This window comes from Tympanuchus pallidicinctus, unplaced genomic scaffold (genome assembly GCF_026119805.1).
Source record: "Tympanuchus pallidicinctus isolate F22 unplaced genomic scaffold, pur_lepc_1.0 scaffold22, whole genome shotgun sequence".
In the NCBI taxonomy this organism is placed as follows: Eukaryota; Metazoa; Chordata; class Aves; order Galliformes; family Phasianidae; genus Tympanuchus; species Tympanuchus pallidicinctus.
The window spans coordinates 20504068-20522785 of record NW_026294739.1 but is presented as its reverse complement, the minus strand read 5'-3'; the positions used below and the strand labels follow the sequence as shown (position 1 = coordinate 20522785).

Sequence of the window (18718 nt, the reverse complement as noted above, 5' to 3'; positions counted from 1 at the left end):
GAAGGCAACATCATGCAACCACGGCTCACAGCCACAGCCATCACAGGAAGAGCTAAGATGCAAAGAAAAGAGCCTCTTTCAGTAATTTCTCAGACTCCTTTGTTCATTAGTCAGCTTTGACAAGCAGCTAACTAAGATTCACTCCATCTCCACGTTAGAAAGAAATGATAAATCACTCAAAGTTTAGGCAACAAGTTGATCAAAGGCTCAGCAGTGTTAATGCTGCACTTAGTAGTGGTAACGACCATCTATGCTTACCAAGATAGCTTTGTCAGCTCTGCTTCACTCAGGTATTTAAACCACCCAACCCGGAGGCAGGCAGATAACCTGGCAGACAAACAAAATGCCTCAAACATGACTGCCTTTGACTTCAAAATCTGAACTCCTCACATATTCCCCTATACACTTTTTTCCCCCATTTGTTACACATGGCACGTTCTGATTTCCTATCCCCTTTGCAGTATTGCACTGACTCAGTTTGTATGACTTTGAAACTTTGAAACAGCAAACTTTATAGCCTTTCCAAGTGTTTATAACTTGTTTTTTAATGCATGTATGGAGCCAAATTTTGGCTGTGTAAGTTCTGCAGTCCCAAAGTCACTTGAGTAAGTACCCATATTTAGGAGATAATGGCCTTCAAAGTGCGTTTGATATCCCTTGGCAATCTTTTATGAGGATACTTTTTGCTTGTTTTTTTCCATTGCTTATGTCACTCAGTAGAGGAGAGAGCAGTGGCATAAAAAGAGAAGGTAATGCGTAGTAAAATGCAGAGAGCTATTAAGTGATTCTCTTCAAATAGAAAAGTTTACCTTGGAAAATTCGCATACTAATCATGGCTCAGGGACACACTGTTTTATTAAAATGGAAACACTGCTGTAACGCACAAGCTAAATAAAGAAATGATCTTGTGCTCCAGTGACCAGCCATTACGATATGTAAATACATGATCCCATATGAGCAAACTGTTATTAGTAAAAATGTGTGTAGGTATTTTAATGTAATGACGTAGGAAGAAAAAGAAAACTAAGATTCTCTTACCTAATAAATAATCTATCTCATTTTTATAAGACCTACTAGCAACAGATTAGACATGTATATACTTACGTCATTGTTGGTACCTGTATGGATTCTTCTTCCCATTGGCAGCTCAACTTCCTCTACAAATAACCCTCAGCAACCACAGTTTGTGTCCCAGCAGAAGTTCTGACATTTCAGTAGATATTTTTGATCTGGAAATGTAAAAAAAAAAAAAAAAAAAAAAAAAAAAAAAATTAAATCTCCTTTCTCCTTTGCAGTTCCAAGCTCAAGAGTATATTCGATGTTTCCAGAATATAATTTCCTAACATTGTTTTGTTGATCACCTTTAGAAGCAGTTCATTCTCCTATTTTATTATTGGTTGGAAAGTGCAGGACAGATGTACTCAATCTTGCACAATACACAGTGGACTCTCCCTCCCTTCTCACTGTGTTTGCAATTGCCTCGACTCAGAATCCTCCCACACTGTGACCTCAGCTGACCAAGAGAGCTGTAATAATAGCTTTCTTCTGTAAGTGAGCATTCATTTTTCAGGATAATCATGACAATTAAAGCCTACCTGTGTCTACGCATAAAATAAAAAAAAAATCAGCTTTAGAAAAACGTGAAGAATGCCAGCATCACAAAAACAACAAGCAGAAAAATAGAATTACAGGTTCCCAGTCTTGTGTTTCTATCATTGCCCAACGGTGATGCAGTATCAGTTACAACACTGGGCTTAAGGACTTCTGTGCTTAAGTTTTGAAAACTTTGGATACTTTTAAATGAAATATCATTTCATTTTGACCACTCAGGCTTTTATACATTTCATGCATCTCTAATGCCATATTTAGTAATTCCACCCTTAGAATAAATTGGTAATATTGTAAAGTGTACGTGAGGTTGACTTCATGGAACAGCACAACTCACTACTGTCTTACTGTTGCTGAAGCTTTTGTGTGCAGAGGCATAAATAAAACCTTGCAACTCTTATGCACTGGGAGCAAACAATAAAATTCTGTTCTCAATGTTAAAATAGATACCAATATACAACAAGTAATATATACACTGCTATTTTTCTAACTTCATAAAGTGCCAAAACTTCTGTTCATAGTTTTAATTTCTGATCTTTATACAGAAACCTCATTAACAACCCCCATTTCCTTGCAAATTGTATACCTGAGGAGGGGAAAAGCTGAAATACAGCCACACTATCATGCCATGTTTTAGACTTCTGCACTGAGTTCGCTTGAACATGAACTCCATTTAAAAACATCCAGATTTTCCATGTACTGGAAGATGACAGTTTGTTGATCATATTATAAACCAGGTAGTAATATTTTGGAAGTCTAGTCAAGGATTTCTCTCTGCTCCCACAGATTCATTGTTTCAGGATCTTTTTCAGAATCAAGCAATGCAATAGTAAATCAGCATTTCAGCAGGCAATTCTTGATGCTTGTTTGCTGCACTTACTGTTTTATCACACAAATCAAAGAGGTAGCATTGAAATGCCAAATGACAGCTCACTCATTCATCTAGAAACTAATATACTAAACAAAGGAAAAGAAAAACAAAGGGAAAATAGGGATGAATTGGATTGAAATAGCAGAGCTCCGTAATGATCAGTCTGACATCATATGTATGGAGCAAATAACCATCCAAGTTAACAGCTCTAAGAGTAGCCTTCTCATCCAACAAATATTATGGTAATCAGAAGAAAATCTAGTATATTTCCAGTCAATACAAAGAGATTGAAGTCTTCAGGCCAAAAGTTGCTATTGCAAAAAGGTATTGTTTACCATTTACGTACTGAAACCAGGTGTCTTATGTGTTACTTTTAAGTTCTATAGGAACCTGGAATTGCACTTCAGTGCAGGTCAGAACCCAGCATAAGCAGCGTGTCACATAAAAGACTGCCTTCAATTCTGCTATTGCCTTAGAAGATTTCTCTTCCCATTCTCACTATCATCATTATGCTTTTTCTTTTGAAAAGATTCCACATCATCCTTTCTTACTGATATTTTGCAATGCTTACATGATCACATTAATACCTTTCAGTTAAATTTTTACTTACTTGAACTGTAGCTTCCCTTGACATCTCAGCACAGACATCCCCATATGCAGGTGAAATAATTTATCATCCAAATAAACACTAAAGAACATGCTTAATCACTCATATATTTCCTCTTCCAAAACCAAACCATTCAAGGTACTCCATGAAAATACAAGTTGCTAATGGATAGCACTTCTGAATTTTCCTCTCAGCCTCCCACGTTCTTGGCCAAGTTCAGACTAGGCTACATTAAAAGAGGAAGAAGAAATTGAGACTTTGATTAAACTTTCATAGTGACTAACTACAAACTAAGGAGCAGTGAAGTTCGATTGTAGAAAAGAAACACTTTGGATTTTGCTGTGATAAGCGTATAGCACTGTGAAATCACTATGAAATTGCCAATATTCTTCAATATGGTATCCAGAAATTCACTTAATACAATCTCTACAGGTAATTTATGCTGGAGAACAAGGAGGTGGTATAGCACGATAAAAGGGATTTCTGTAGGTAGCTGCTTCTTGTTTCCAGCCACTGTTGTGCTCCCATTGGTTAGCCTGGCAGCAGCTCATGCTGAAGCTTGGGTTTGAGTCAGGTAATTTCCATTTAAACACAGGTAAACTATTTCTTATAAATTAGTAAATGTGAACTGACAGTGGGAAAGAAAAAAAACAGTCTTACTAATACTTACGTGTGTTATACTTGAAGCTAACCGAGAAATTAAGGAAATCTGGAATGGCTTATCTCTCTTGAGAAAGAAAATTAGTTTTTTAAGTGTATTGTCAGCGCATGTTATGTCCCCACTTACTGTAATGTCTCACAGCAGTTGCATCTGCATTACATTCATTGAGATGTTTTGTTGGTAGTCTGTAGTCCTGCACTAGAAAAGTTATTTTATCTCCTATAATCAAATGTGAAGCAATTTAAACTGACTAATACTTTGCTTTCAGTGTAAATAATACAGTATTTGGTTCGCAATTTCCATTATTTTGCATCAATACTGTTGAAGTCAAAAGAATATCACTAGAACAGAATCGAAATGGGGAAGGAAGGCCATGAGGATGTCCAGGGTTCTGTGGAGCATGCACATGCCTTGAAACATGCAGCATCCTATTCCTTGCACAGTTCTCTCTGGGGAGTAATTCTGAAGGAATTATTGAGATTATTATCAAAATATTTCATTCTGGGAATGAGTGTAAGAAAAGAACTTCACAAAGAATACTGCGTAGAACATGGGTTCACATATATCATAAGGAAGCCAGTCAACAAGTGATGCTAATTGCGTCATTTGGAAAAGATGCAGGTTTTATTTTTGAAACAGCGTGGTTGCAGTTTTATGGTTGGATGCTTGGGTTGCAATTGGATCTTTAAGATCTTTTCCAACCTGAGCAATTCTATGATTCTTAAGTCCCTCCTGTGAATCTGCGATGAAGAAAAAAGAATGAGTAGAGCCTTTCCTCCTTTGCTGGTGCATAGAGACGTTTCTTGGTGGCAGGAGGTGGGCATAATGGTTACAAGGCCATCAATATAAGTCTCCCACTTACGGGCAAGTGTTTCATCCTGTGCAAACTTTTTGAAACTGTCCATGAAGCAGTACCTCTATACTGGGAGGATTGATTGAGATTTTTCTCCCCAGTCTGTAAGTCACGACAGTGGGGATTTTGATGGGATCTTATTCTAAGTTAGCCCTACAGTTCTGACCTGGAACATTTTGGTGTTGTGTAGTTAAAATGCTTTACTGTCTTGTACAGCATCTTTGTGTCTGCTGCAATCTATTACCTGTGAAAGCAATGACTTTACAAACATTACCTTCAAAATACTGCTTTTTTTATTTTGTCAACATGGGCAAGTAGTGTTGCAGTTAAATACTGTTTTTGTACGGTCTCTGGAAGATTTGTGTTTATGAAGAGATGGATCCACATAAGGTTTTACCTTAAGTACAGCCCTGGATGCAAAATCACCTTTGCCTTACCCCTTTTATCTTCCCTTTGTCTTTTCTTCATCCACATTGAGATTTAACTTATTTTTTGGAGCTCAGAGAAATTTCAGTGAGAAAATAGGAGGAATTATGCTTCACTATTTCTGCTTGTATGTTTTTCCTTAATTGAAAAAGAAAAAAACACCAATAAACCAGTCCTGTTAAAATAGGATTCTTCCTTGGGTGACTTTAGAGAAAGAGGGAAAAAGCTATCATGATCTCTTTGGATTTCATAAGATGTGAAAGAAAAAATAATCCTGTAGCTTCAATAATACTGCTAACTTCCTCTTAAAGCCCAAATAGATGCAGTAAGTTAGAAAGCAGTTGAATTTAAGTTAATTGAAGGCTCCTATCAGCTCATCTTTCTAGGGAGAGATACTAGGTCCATCTGTATAGCTGGAGAAGAGTAGCCTTTCAGCAGTATTTTCCTCTAATTAAGATTTAATAATTACTGAATACCCTGTAAAACACAGCTAATCACAAGTACACATGCAAACCAATTCTGTGTTTATTATGGCTTGTATATAATTACTGCTTTCTTAGTTTTCAAGTCTTGATGAATAGTGCGCCAATGAAGTGTGTGTTATCCATGTACCTGGTAGTTTTAATACACTTCAGAAGACATTTGTAGCCATTCAGGCAATTTACATCTGTTAGCATGTAGCACTTCCAAATGCAACAACAAAACCATATAATTTACAGGCACTAGAGTAATTGGAAAAAAAAAAAAAAAAAAAAAAAAACAAAAAAAAAACAACAAAAAAAAGTCATCAAATGTCTGCAACATTGTGACAATTTTCTGAAGAGATCTTAATTTTCCATATTTTCCCTGAAAAGCTAAAGAGAAAGGTGTTAGGAACTTTTTATTTTAGTCTAATGATTCATAATTAGCTTGGCAGGAAAATGACATTTTTAACTTCAGATTTGCATTGCACGTCAGAACTGATTGCTTAGTCATTACAGAGCTCCGCTATCAAAATTCTACAAAGGGAGCAGCATTTTTAATTTGGCTTTCAGTACCCAACTCCAACACTGGAGAAAAGGGAAGCAGTGACTACCCGTAACACAATAGAAAGCATAACAAGATGGTAAAGCAACGAGGTCTTCAGCTGCAGTGAGTGAGGATCTACTTAGATGCAATAGCAGCAGGTGCAAAAATAAAAGGAAGAAACTACTTACCTTTGGAAGGCCTGTTATGTCCTCAGGTACACAAGGATCTCCAAATGGGATACACCACCTCTACTGCCAACCCTTTAATGAGGTTCTGGGAAGAGGTGCATCCTAGCACAGTCACTCAGGTACACTGCATGCACCTGAGCTCCCTGGTTGGCCCTGACTTCCCACCAGGTGCTCAATCACGGCTTCTGACTTAGCATTTCCACTATACTATACCACTGCAGCTCACAGAATCATTAAGGTTGGAAAAAAACACAAAGGCCATCCAGTCCCATCCCATCCCCCCATGCCAACTGCCCATATTCCTCAGTGCCTGGATCGGAAATATCTGCATGGGTAACGACTCTCCTGCTCCCTGGGTATCCTGTACCAATGCCTGACCACTCTTTCAGAGAATAAATGCTTCCTAACACTGTATGGGGCTGGCCTGGGAGCAGGGCTGCAAAGAGGCTGTTTGTTGGGCAAGTGATCCTGCTGCAGTCATTCATGAGTTGTTTTTTTCCCCATCTGTCATAGAATACCTGTGGCTCAGAATGGCAGTGGACTTCGGTGAGGTCAAAGTGTAGAAGGCAGATATCCCTGTGTTTGATTTTGTTGTCCTTATGCTTAGAAAATGAGAGAGAGATGAAGGCTTAAAACAGGAGAGAAATTCTTCCTTTATCGTTAGTTATTTCACCATACTGAAATGAACAGTTGTAAAGGAGGAAGAATGGAGTAACAGCCTGCTCCTGATTTTGTGTTCTAATCTGAATGCAGATCATCCGCTGAAATAATAAAAAGCTGTGTTATTTAATGCAGAGTTGTTAAAAACATTTAAATCCTGTCTGGATCATTGTGCACATTATTATTTTTAATATTACACAAGTGTATCTCTTGATACAAACAAATGAAATTGCTTTCATGTATATAAAATATAATTATGCTCCACCAGGGATAAAGCGGTAAATAGCATGTATCAGTGCTCGAGATGTGTTGTTTAGCATTTAAAATATTGATTAAAGATGCAAATAATCCGTTCTGCATCATTTTGTAGTAATCACACTTCTTCCTGTTCCATGTGCTCTGTGCTGCACTGAGGGTTGAAGGAGATTCAAGCTGCAAATACAATGGGCAGCAATGCTAGTGTGCATTCCTTGAAGTAGAGGCAATTCTTCCTCAAGGGCTGTTTGGAAGCTTAGGAATGAGTTTCCCAAACTTGCTCATTCTTAAAATCTGGACAACCAGAGGGAAAACTGTTTGTTCTCTATCTATGGAATCTGTGCTAGGGATGGGTGCTGGAATTACAAACCAATGGGTCTCACTTCAATATTGGTACATTAGCTATAAAAAATAGCTATAGAGTTACAGTGAGCGTGGTATTATAAGGGGAAAAACAGCTCTGCTCCCGAAAGGGAAATTGCCTTTCCCCCAGGATGTCAGCAAAATAACTGGTAACTGAAAAGTGATAGATATAATTTATTTTGGGTTTTAAAGAGCTTGAGATGCTATTAAGGAAGCTAAGAGAAATCACAGAGTAGGACATAATGGACTGCATGGACTGGAAACTGATTAAGAGAGGAAAAAAAAAGAATGAAATAAGTACATTTAGCAAGTTCAAAATAGGGCTAAAAACAATTATCTTCCAAAATCTGATGGATTTTATTTATGGCATTGGGTGATATATTGTCATATTTATGACACCCAAGATACAGATAAATGGGCGGCAAAAAGTCCTGTCTATCAATCCAAACTGCTCCTCATTCTGTTCCTTGCAGCTTCAGTCAAATGCCATTAGCTGTCATTCTCAGGAAATCTAAATAGCTGGAGATGGAAAAGTTTTTTAGCACTTGATGGGTGAATAACATTTTCAAGTTCACAACTTAAGTGTTACAGTCTTAGAATTCAACATTAGTTTATTTATTTTCATTATTAGAATGACAGATGGTGCAATAATGAATATGGATACAAAAATTAAAAAAAAGTAATTAAAAAAAAAAAAAAAAGAATATGGGAAAAAAAAAAAACCCACAACAACAAAATCATCCAGTAGATCATCCAGTAAATGCTTCTGTGCAAATAGAAAATTTTCTCAGAAATGCTTCTATGTGTTTTTTGTAGGCAGCTTTCAAATGACAGCATTTCGTAAGCATTTCCTGAGTTTTGCTTTCCCTGTGCCTTGGGTTGTTAAGTGTGAAATGTTATTCTCAGACTTTGCATCGTAAAACAAGATTTGTTTCACTGTTGGTCTCAAGGCTGTGTGTGTGCATGTGATCTCATGCATACATGCATGGAAAGAAAGGGCTGCTTGGTGCTCGATGGCAGAAAGGCTTTTATTTTTAGTGCATTTTACAGTGGCTGCAACGTCTTGAGGATGATGCAGAACAGCTGTCAAATGCGTGAAGGGTATTTGCAAGAATATGTAACAATGCAGTTGGGTGAAGAATTTCTAAGAAAGAATATTTTGACTGAGTATTAGGAAGAAGGGCTTTTAACGTGGATTGTTGAAAGACACAGAAAACAGTTGACAGACATCAGTTGAAGATGCTACTTCTGTGGAGACTGTCAGAGTTGGATAAACATTCCCAAGCGTGGATGCAGCAGCAAAGCTAGTTTAATTCCCAATGGTTGTCTTGAAATTTCAGCTCAATTAATCTAATTGGTGAGATGGTTCAGGACAACAAGTTGTTGGGATCTCTTTGAGGGTTGTCAGAAGAGGCAGACATGCTCACTGGAGCAGTTGTACCTGTCTGATTTTCTGCTATTAGTGGATTCAAGAGATTGATGAATTTTAGTTCCTTGATGAACTTCTCAAATGTATTTTAATCCCTTGCCCTAAGCCTCTCATTAGTTACAGCTTTGCATCAACACAACTCTGCTGCTCTTACTCAAGGCTAATCCAGGACTGGAGATCTGGCACTCCAGCAATGGAAGGGTATAGGCATGGACCTTGGCAACGTTGCAGAGCTACAGTTCTCCTTTTAAAGCTTCTGTTGATGTTAGGAGTGCAAGGATTCATTCAGTGTGAAATGCTACAAATGTATTGATTTTTGTCTCGATGTTAGGTGATAGTCCCATGGGCCTTTTTAGGCTTTATACAGGACAGTATGAACTTCTATTTGACATCCTGCCAAATTGCGTTCCTCTGTCTCTATGGGGATTCAACAGAGGGAGAGTATGATACCTCACTGCACCTCAGACTGTTTCTATTTATTGGTGCTAGGTTCCATTTACTTAATAAGGGACTTAGTGCCATCAAGACAGCCATGCAGATTTTATTACAAATGTGCAGAGATGCTGCTTGATTCTATTCCTTGGATGGATGAATAGTTTTTGACGCAAATCTTTGTGAACACTTTTGTTTTTATTATTTTATAAAGAGGCCACCTAGTGTGCTATTTCAGTGGAGAAAAAGTGTGTTTATATGTACCTAGGGATGATGATTTGGTGTAACAATAATAATAAAATATGCTGATGTGATCATATCATTTTCATTACATGCGGGTGGAAACTGAAACTTCTGTTTCTGATGAGATACTGATGATGAATAATCAGCTCCATATCCCAGAGAGGTAAACACAATCTGTGTCTGAATGTATATCAAGGGAAATCCTTCATGTATTTTCATGAGTCTTTGGGCACGGGCGATATTCTTAGATCCCTTTTCGGCATGATTCTGTTTTTATTCAACCCACTCATTTTTCTCAGTGAGGTTGTGTTGGAGTATTCCATTGCCTCACTCAGCTCTGGCAGAGAGGGAATGGGGTAGAAGGGAAAAGAAGGCACCAGAACACAGTGGGAGGCTTGGGCTGGCTCAATAACGTCTGCAGTTAAGTTTTTAGTATTACAAAAGCAATGTTGTGAAACTGGGCACTCAGCTACCACTTCACCTGAGAAACACATTATGTCTGCAATGATGCAGCTAGAGTTTAAGTGTCACATCATCCCAATTTTCTACATAGGCATAATTCTTAACAATGATGATTAATATATGCTAAGTCATCTCCCCATGCTTTTTTTTTTTTTAATACTAACTATTGCAGTGAATATGGCAGTTTCTCTACAACCCCATACATGCCTGAACATTACCACCTGTATCCCAGAAGACATTTTTCTATGTAATAAAAAAAATCTTGCCATAATGTAACATAACACAGACCAAAAAAAAAGTACTGTGTTCAAATATACATGTTAAAAATGGGGAAAAGAGTTTGAGTGGTAAATCACATTTAGATAGATCAGTTCATTAGTGAAATTTGGCATAATTAATTTTTCCTCTCCACTTTTCTTATACAGCTGTGTGGTCCTCCCCACATGTTTATCAAGTTCTCTTTTTAAGTAGAAATCCCTAAATGAATTTTTGTTTTTTAAAGTTCTGAGGTTCCCACTAATCAAGAGCATAAAAGATATCGCAGATAAAAACAAGTGAGAGATCTGAGAGAATTTTCCTAGTAATGAGTCTACTGCTAAATGCTGCAGTGACTGTAGAAACCAAAGTGAGCTACAACAGTGTGAAAATTAACTATGAGAAACTCGTTGTAGTCTCACCTGGTATTTGAGAATCCATTCCACCAAAGTGAATTTTTCATTTTGAACCATAAGTGTCTTTCAGTTTGGGTTTAAGGATTACCAGATAGAGCTGAAAAAAAAATCTGGAAAATAGGTCAATGTCTTAAATACAAGAATGCTGAAAAACTGCCAAGAAATACATATGTTACTTTTTTGTTTCATTTTATACCTGGTAGTCCTTAGTGGTTTTTTTTTGTTTGTTTGTTTGTTTGTTTTCCAGGGCCAATATTATGCAAACATGCAGGCTCAAGTTAATTTATTTCTACACCATGGGAGGACAATGGATTGATTATGAAACAAACGAAGAGAAAAAAACAGACAAGCCAAGCCAAATTCTTGGGTGAGATGGGTTTCCTGTTTAACTCTGATTCAAAACAAGATTTCCAGTTTCAAAGCAGTTCAGATATTCCTAGATGAATGTGATGTTTTCTTACTTTTTAATTACAGATTTGATGATGAACACTTGTTGATGTAACACAGCAATATTTGAGGCTAATCATACTGATGCTGAAGGAATCTCTCGTGTGCTCTTTCTGGTTGTCATCATGGTGCTCAGAAATCATTTTCAGAATGTAAGTCATTAAAATGTTAATGTTTATGAGTGTTTGCTTTCAGTTGTCTGTTAAGAAAATTATTGGAGTTTGACCATTTGTTCTGATGTTACTGCATAGCATAGCCTAGATATGAAAGAAATAATGCTTTTATTATTGTCATAGACACACTTAGGAATTATCTATTAATCACTTCATTTGAGGGCTAAATTCTAGGGTCACAAAAAGACAATAGTTGAATTAGGCAGCAGATTTAAGAAGGTGCAAAATATGTGTTCTCATAGTTAGTAATGGATAATTATTGGTGTACTGGGGTATTTGAAAGATACCAGTGAATAAGAGATAATATTTCTTTGCTACACTATGATTCACTATAGTCAGAATATTTTGGAGGTAGTGGCCAGCTGCTGCAGTCCTATAACTTTCAGATACAATTTGCATAAATCTAATAGCATAGAAAGCAGATATCAAGCAGTTCTTGCTTTGGACATTGATTTTTTCTTTTTTTTCTTTTTTTTTTTTTTTCTCTCCAAGAAAAATGCTTTTTTGTTATTTCTTTTTTGGAAACATACTGTGATTTCCCAGTAAAAAGCAAAAGTCTACATAATTAAAACATTAGAAGGCAATTATAATTCTTAGAACAAATAGAGCTTACCAAAAGGAAACAACAAAACTCCCAATTTCCATAGCGAGGCTTTACCCCCGTAGTACCTCCTCCAGAAGGCAAACTGTAGTCATCAAAGAGTTTGAGGTGAATGTTCACTTGCAGGCTGGGTAACAGATGGCACTCAGCTACCTATGACTAATACAGATAATTTTTTTTCCTTTTCATACTGTGAGCACAACATGTTCCAAGATCTAGAAAGTATCGTACACAGGGAAGTAGCCGTGCTGCTCAGAGGAGCAGTTCTCTGCAGACCACTGAGCAGCTGGTGTGTAGCAGCTACTCTGCTTTAATCTCCTTTTCTGACTTGCAGCCATAGGTGCTCGAATCTGGCATGACTCATTCCTTTGTCCCCTCTAAAATCCCTCCCTGATTGGAGGGAATTTCCTGAAACTAGGAGTGTATGGGGATGGTGTGGAGTCTCCTACTGCTTTTCAGAGCCCATCCAGTGCAGCAGTGCTCAGAATTTTGGTTTAGACCGTAGCCAAATGAAAAACACTGTACTTTGTTAAATCTGTTCTCTCCCATTGGAGAGCATATATATTTCAATTGCTTTCTGGTATTATTTGGAAAGCAAAGCGCCAACACGGATGCTACAAATGTCACAGTATTTTCTACCTGTTACATGTCTGTTATGGGAAGGAGATGTGTCAGTAGATGATAGGTGTTAATCACTTTGAGTAAAAGATTCATTATTTGGTGTAATGTGACCATAGGATACAAACCAAATCTTCCTCCAAGAATCTTGATGATCTTCAAGGCCTTTTCCAACCTGAGAAATCTATGATTCTGTTTCAATCCTTCTTGTCCACTAACATCAAAATTATATATATAAAAAAAGCAAAAATTAAATTCATAGAAGCATAAGGTCACCAGAAGCGTGCAAGATTTCCAGCACTGATACCTAATAGTAAATATATGCTTTGCATCAAATACGAAATCTTTAACAACTAGTACTGAAATTTTATACAGAAACACTCCCAGTTGAAAGTCATGCTGAAAACAGAAGGCTGAAATGTTACATCAAAACTTCGACCCTGCTACTTTCTTTCATTGCGCTTGCTGGTTATCAAAACCGTTTTGAAAGGGAGAGGGTTGCAATTCACACTGTAGAAAGATCTTTTTCTCTTCTTACTGATACTAAAGCCCACGGTGGTATTGTAACGTGAGCAAAGAACTGTGTATTTTTGTACTCCATACTCACTTCAGTTCTTTCGTTGGCTCTTTTTCATTATTATCCCACAAATGGGATTGCTGTAACATGGAGGGAGAGAAAGAGAGATGGAGCGCTGCTTTGTTTTAGTTTTATTCTGTTTACAGTTCTTAGTGCAATTACACTTTGACCAGCGAATGGGCACAGCAGAGGGATATAAACAGTTTTATTGCCAACTGCTGTTCTACAGGGGAGCGCTAATGGTTGTATCAGAGCTGAGCGAAGGGCAGAAAGAAGGGAGGACAGAGAACCCTGCCTGCAGGAGCTGTCTTGAAGGTTAAGGATAACTGGTTGCAAAATGGGTAAGAAATTAAAAAGAACACAAACACCAATAAAAAATATCCAGTTGTTGGACAGCAGAAGTCAGCAACCACTATGGGCTGAGGTGCTGGAGGTTCCCAGCAGCAGTATCTGGAGGATGTGCTCTGGTGCTGATGTGGCAGAAGCCAATTGCATTTAGGAATTATTTTCTTCATTAAATTCCTTCACTAACTAGATCCGTAATCTCGGCTTAAAAACCCCCCAGTAAAAGCTTATGGTTGCTATTGGCTATGAAATTATACAATCCTTAGTTTGAATTCATTAAACAGTTATGTGGAAAGGGGAGCAAGCCATCTGCAATGAGCTAAAATTGCTGACACTGTGCTCATAATAGGTTCTTTCCCAGAGGTTTTTATTGCAGTTATATAAGGAATCATTGACTTATGAAGTTCAAAGAAACTTCCAAAATAGATTTTTTTTTTTTTTTTTTGTTATATTTTTTGAGAGATTTAGCAGGAGACCATGAAGATATTGCTCATAATAATTAGAGCTCTGAAACCTTGGGAAAACATGCCTGAAGACAAAGGGAACTTTTATTTACAGGAAGTTCGAAGAATACTTCAAAACAAAGGAATGAGTTTAGAATTCCAGTTAGAGTAGCCAGTGACTCTGGAAGTCTATGCAGTTAGATATGTTAGACTGTTTAATTTAACAGTAGCTCATGGGAAAATAATATACAGGGCTCAGCCACAAAACCTTCATATACCATGCAATGCAGTCCCAGTTTTGGGATCCCTTTCCTTTGTTCCATATTAACTCTGTTATGAAGTTAGGGGGATTGAATTCCAGGCTGTAACTAAGGGACGTGGAGTCACAGCATGGTGAGAAGCTGCCATCCAGCATGGGCACCGCATTCCGGTAACCAACCCCACTGGGGGCTGCTCAAGTGTTGGCAGCAGAATCACTGTGCTGGCTAACGGGGTGCAAATGAGATCCAGGAGCAGAGAAGGCCTGGAGGGTTTGTTGGGGTTGATGCAAAGTGAAATAGAGGACAGCACTGGAAATGAGCTGTTCCCAATTACCCTTACGCCTTTCTTAGTGGGCTAGTTACAGAAAAAAAAAAAAACACACCAGTTGGGATCTGAAGTACTTTGTTTCATTATTCCTGTCACAGTAAAGGTTTGTTGCCTCTTTTTTTTGCTCTGCTGTCTCTAAGTTGGACATTTGTTGCCTTGTACTATACTTTTTAACCTCTTGATCACTTGCCTGCTTAATATTTGCTCTAGACTTGCACTGTAACTCAACAAATGCACTGAGACATTGTTTCTTTTACAGCTTGCACTGCAGATGACATCCTGACCTCTAGAGGAGCAGATTCATTAATTCTGGCAGAAAACCACAATTTCTACTTTTAAACTATTGATTCTCCCAGAAATACTGAAATGCCTTGTCATTAGCATCTGTTTAGACAACTACAGAAATAGCACAGTTTGATCATTTATACAAGATTAACCAATTAATGATGCTTCCCCCCCACCCTCTTTGTAAGAAGAGGCCCTGCAAGCACAAACACCATAACCATTGAAAATCATTTATGCTTTTCTCACCAGCATGCACAATAAAACTCCTAGCCTAAGGGAGGAAAAAAAAAAAAATAATCCAATTTTGTTTCAAGAAAAAGTCTGAATAGTCAATGAACCTTGCACCATACCAATACACATTCAAGATCACTTAAACTAAATCCAGTAACAGCTGTATATATATATATATTTTCTTTTATTTATGTTAAGATCTACAGATAATAGAATGGCCTGAGTTGAAAAGGACTGCAATGATCATCTTAGTTTCAACAACTCTGCTATGTGCACGGTTGCCAACCACCAGACCAGGCTGCCCAGAGCCACATCCAGATGAGAGCAAATAATTCCACGGGTCATTCAGGATCCAACAATATTAAGTAGAATTTTATCAACAGTTACAAGAACACACACACACACACACACACACACACACACACACAAAATAATAATAATAATTAAAAAAAAAAAAATCAGTGGAATTAACAGAAATAGAGTTAAAAGAACACATATTCCTTTAAAGTTGCATTATTTGAGAATGTTTAAGATAGATGCTGTCTTTTCAAGTTCTTGGAGGCATTCAAGGTCAGGCTGGACCAAGCTCTTTTCTCCCTTTCTGCTCTGCCCTTGTGAGACCCCACCTACAGTACTATGTTCAGACTGGGGTCCTCAGCAGAAGAAAGATGCAGATCTGATAGAACAGGTACATAGGAAGGCCATGACAATGCCCCAAACCTTTGGGAACACTTTCTTGTTGGTTATAGTTGTAATTAGTGTAACAAAATAACTTACTTTCAATATTTTCTGTCAGTATCAAGTACTGGAATTATTATTTCAGAGATTAAAAATGCTTGGTATAACTTTGGGAAATGCTAAGGATCTGGAGAAGATAATCTGCTTGATGATTGCATTATGTTAGCTTTAGGCCTGCTTTACTGCTTAATATTACAAAAGAGAAGAGGACCATTAACTTCAGACGAATTCTTCATAGTACTTGACATTTGGAGAGGTGAAAGTCTGTGAATAATTGCAGTTAGCAGTAATGTGCCAGTCCTTTTACTCTTATTGAAGAGAGAGAATTTGAGGGACAATTCTATCATCTGTAAACTCAACTGTTCTAAAAGAACTGCCATATATTCCTTCCAGTATGCCTCCACTTAGTTATCTTTAAGGCTTCAGTACCAGGAGTGAGAGCCACCAAGCTCCTGGTGAGATGTACTGAAAGCTTGCAAGAGGCTGTGATAGCTAATGTGGCTGGGACCTCTGCCTTTGCCAAGTACCTCCACCATGGTCACCACCCAGATGGACCAGGGGCTCCTGAGATCCTGGGCACTGTATACACCCTCCAGTCCTGTGGGAAAGGAGCTGAAGCAACAAAGGGAAGTCATAGGCTCATGCTCAGGAATGGCACTGTAAAAACTGAAACAATATCATGGCATTCTACATTCCATTTTTCACACTTCAAATGTAGCCACTTATTAAACTGAAAGATTTACTGCAGTAAAACCAGCCCTGCTAACTCACGCTTAGATCTTTAGCTCACACTTGGATCTGAAAGTCAAAGAGTTTTCTTTCTGGTGCTCTGTCATCAGTAATAAATGTTTTGCAACTCCTAACTTGCACCTTTCATGGCCTCATTGCCTTCTGTGGGTTGATCAGATATAATTAATTCACTTTGGAGTTGTTTAACGATGCATAAAAAGGAATAGATTCTAGTTCAATCTCATAACTGCTTTGCCTCTGAAACCTAACAGGATTAAAGTACCATTAAAAAATCCAAGTCATTCTATGAGCAGTGAAACTAATGAAGCCAGGATTCCTATGGATTTGTGTCTCTTGGTTGATTGACTATTTAACTGATTTATATGAAGATTACATTATCTCTGCATATACCTATAATCCCTTCCTGCAGAATATTTTGGCAGTGACACACTGGTTGCTACAGAAATTCCCCAGTGGGATCTGTAGTTATTAGGATAAAACTGTTCAAAATCTGCTTTCTCTTTTTCCTCAACCCCTACTTTTGCAAAATTGGAACAATTTAATTCTTTCTTTCTACCTTCTGCTGCTAAGTTTTACCAGGGAAAAGTAAAGGTAGCCATAAGCTTGATAACAAGAAAAAAAAAAGAAAGACCAAAAAAAGTAAAATGAAGAGTGTATCTTTCAATATAATCTGCAGAAAAGTGAAAATAACGAGAAGCAATCCAGAGACATCTCACAGAGCTATCTTGAGAAGTACTAAAAGGATGACAGCATTAGGAAGGAAATGCATATGACTAAGACAAAGAACACTGTGCTCAGTCAGATCAAGGAATTGGACTACAAAACCACATTTTCACTTTTACAAACTCTGTTATTTTACAAACCTTTAGGAAACAGTCTGTTCAAATGAAAGAGGAAGCTTTGAGTTCACACCATGCATGCACTGAAAGGGCAACAGGTGTGAGCTCTCTCCCTGAGCTATCTATAGTAGGAAATTTTTAGAAAATACTCGTTAGGTCTTTATTCAGATATCAGATTTACTTGAAATTGGCCCATGGACTCCATTACCAGAACATTTTTACAAGGTTTATTTATCAAAGCAGGAGGGTACATCGGCTCCCAGTCCCTCACCTTGCAGGTCTGCAAGTGGCTGCATCTGGAGGAGCGAGCTGGTGCTCACCTTTGGTGGCAGCTGTACAGGTGAAGCCATGACAGCCTTTCCCCTAAAACATGAGTTAATTGGGAATGTCATTTATTAGCTTTCAAAGTCTGAACTCATAAAATAAAGCAGAGGCTTATAGGAATCATTAGAAATACTATAACAACATCATCCCAGTTCACTTAGGAATGGTGAAACTTCACCTGTGAAGCTGCGTATGTGTGGGAATGGAGCTAACATTTATTTCCATATAATGAAACTTCAAAAACACTTGCTTTCAACATGCCCTTAGTCTCATTCTCTAGACTTGAGTTGTTATTCAATCCATACCTACCTGTCACAGCATCAATGTTTGAAAATTCTTTACATTAAGTAACTGTGCTCTTTCCAACAACTGAATGGTTTTTAAAAAGGAAAGATTTTCAATGATTTCTCATAGACACCTATTGGGTTAGATAACTGGGCTGGGTTTAGAATACGCAAAACCACTTTGCATCAAAAGGGTTTCTCACCAAAATCTGTAGATCCCAGAAAATACACTAACATACCTGCCTGCATAGTTACCCACAATGACAGAAACTCTATTACTTGTGGTTTTAGCAGCCATAGGGAAAGGCAAGAGCAAATAACCAGTTCTAGACCATCCAGAAAAAGATGATGATCACAATCCAGTTGAAGAAAGATTTACTTACCCATCCCAAAGATCAGGGCTTATCAAATACTCCAAAAAGAAGAATCGACAGGTAGAGGTCCTTCCCTTGTGGCAGACAGCCCTTAAATGAGGCTTGGGGAGGGCTGGAACCTGGTTCTACCTTTTCCAGTCATACAGATGAATTGCTTTCACCTGTGCTCCCAGGTCTGGCTGTGTCCCTTCACCAGGTGCTCAATCATTGGTTCAGGCACTACAATTATTGAAAACCAAGAAACAGGGAAAACAGGGAAAAATCCAGTGCCTGGGCATTACATTAATTTACTCAGTTTCTCACAATCAAGAACATGAATAGAATTGACGTGTCTGTGTTCATTACAGCCTGTGTAGGTATTTTA

At 37.8% G+C, this 18718-nt stretch overlaps 1 long non-coding RNA gene across 1 annotated transcript; it reads right to left on the bottom strand.

The window, feature by feature from the left end:
* Positions 1 to 11976: 11976 nt before the first annotated feature.
* Positions 11977 to 18460, bottom strand: LOC128081938 (uncharacterized). Its single transcript, XR_008207470.1, has 3 exons — positions 18364 to 18460; positions 13184 to 13233; positions 11977 to 12117 (listed from the first exon to the last, which is right to left on the bottom strand). It is a non-coding gene; the product is annotated as an uncharacterized LOC128081938 (long non-coding RNA).
* Positions 18461 to 18718: the final 258 nt, after the last annotated feature.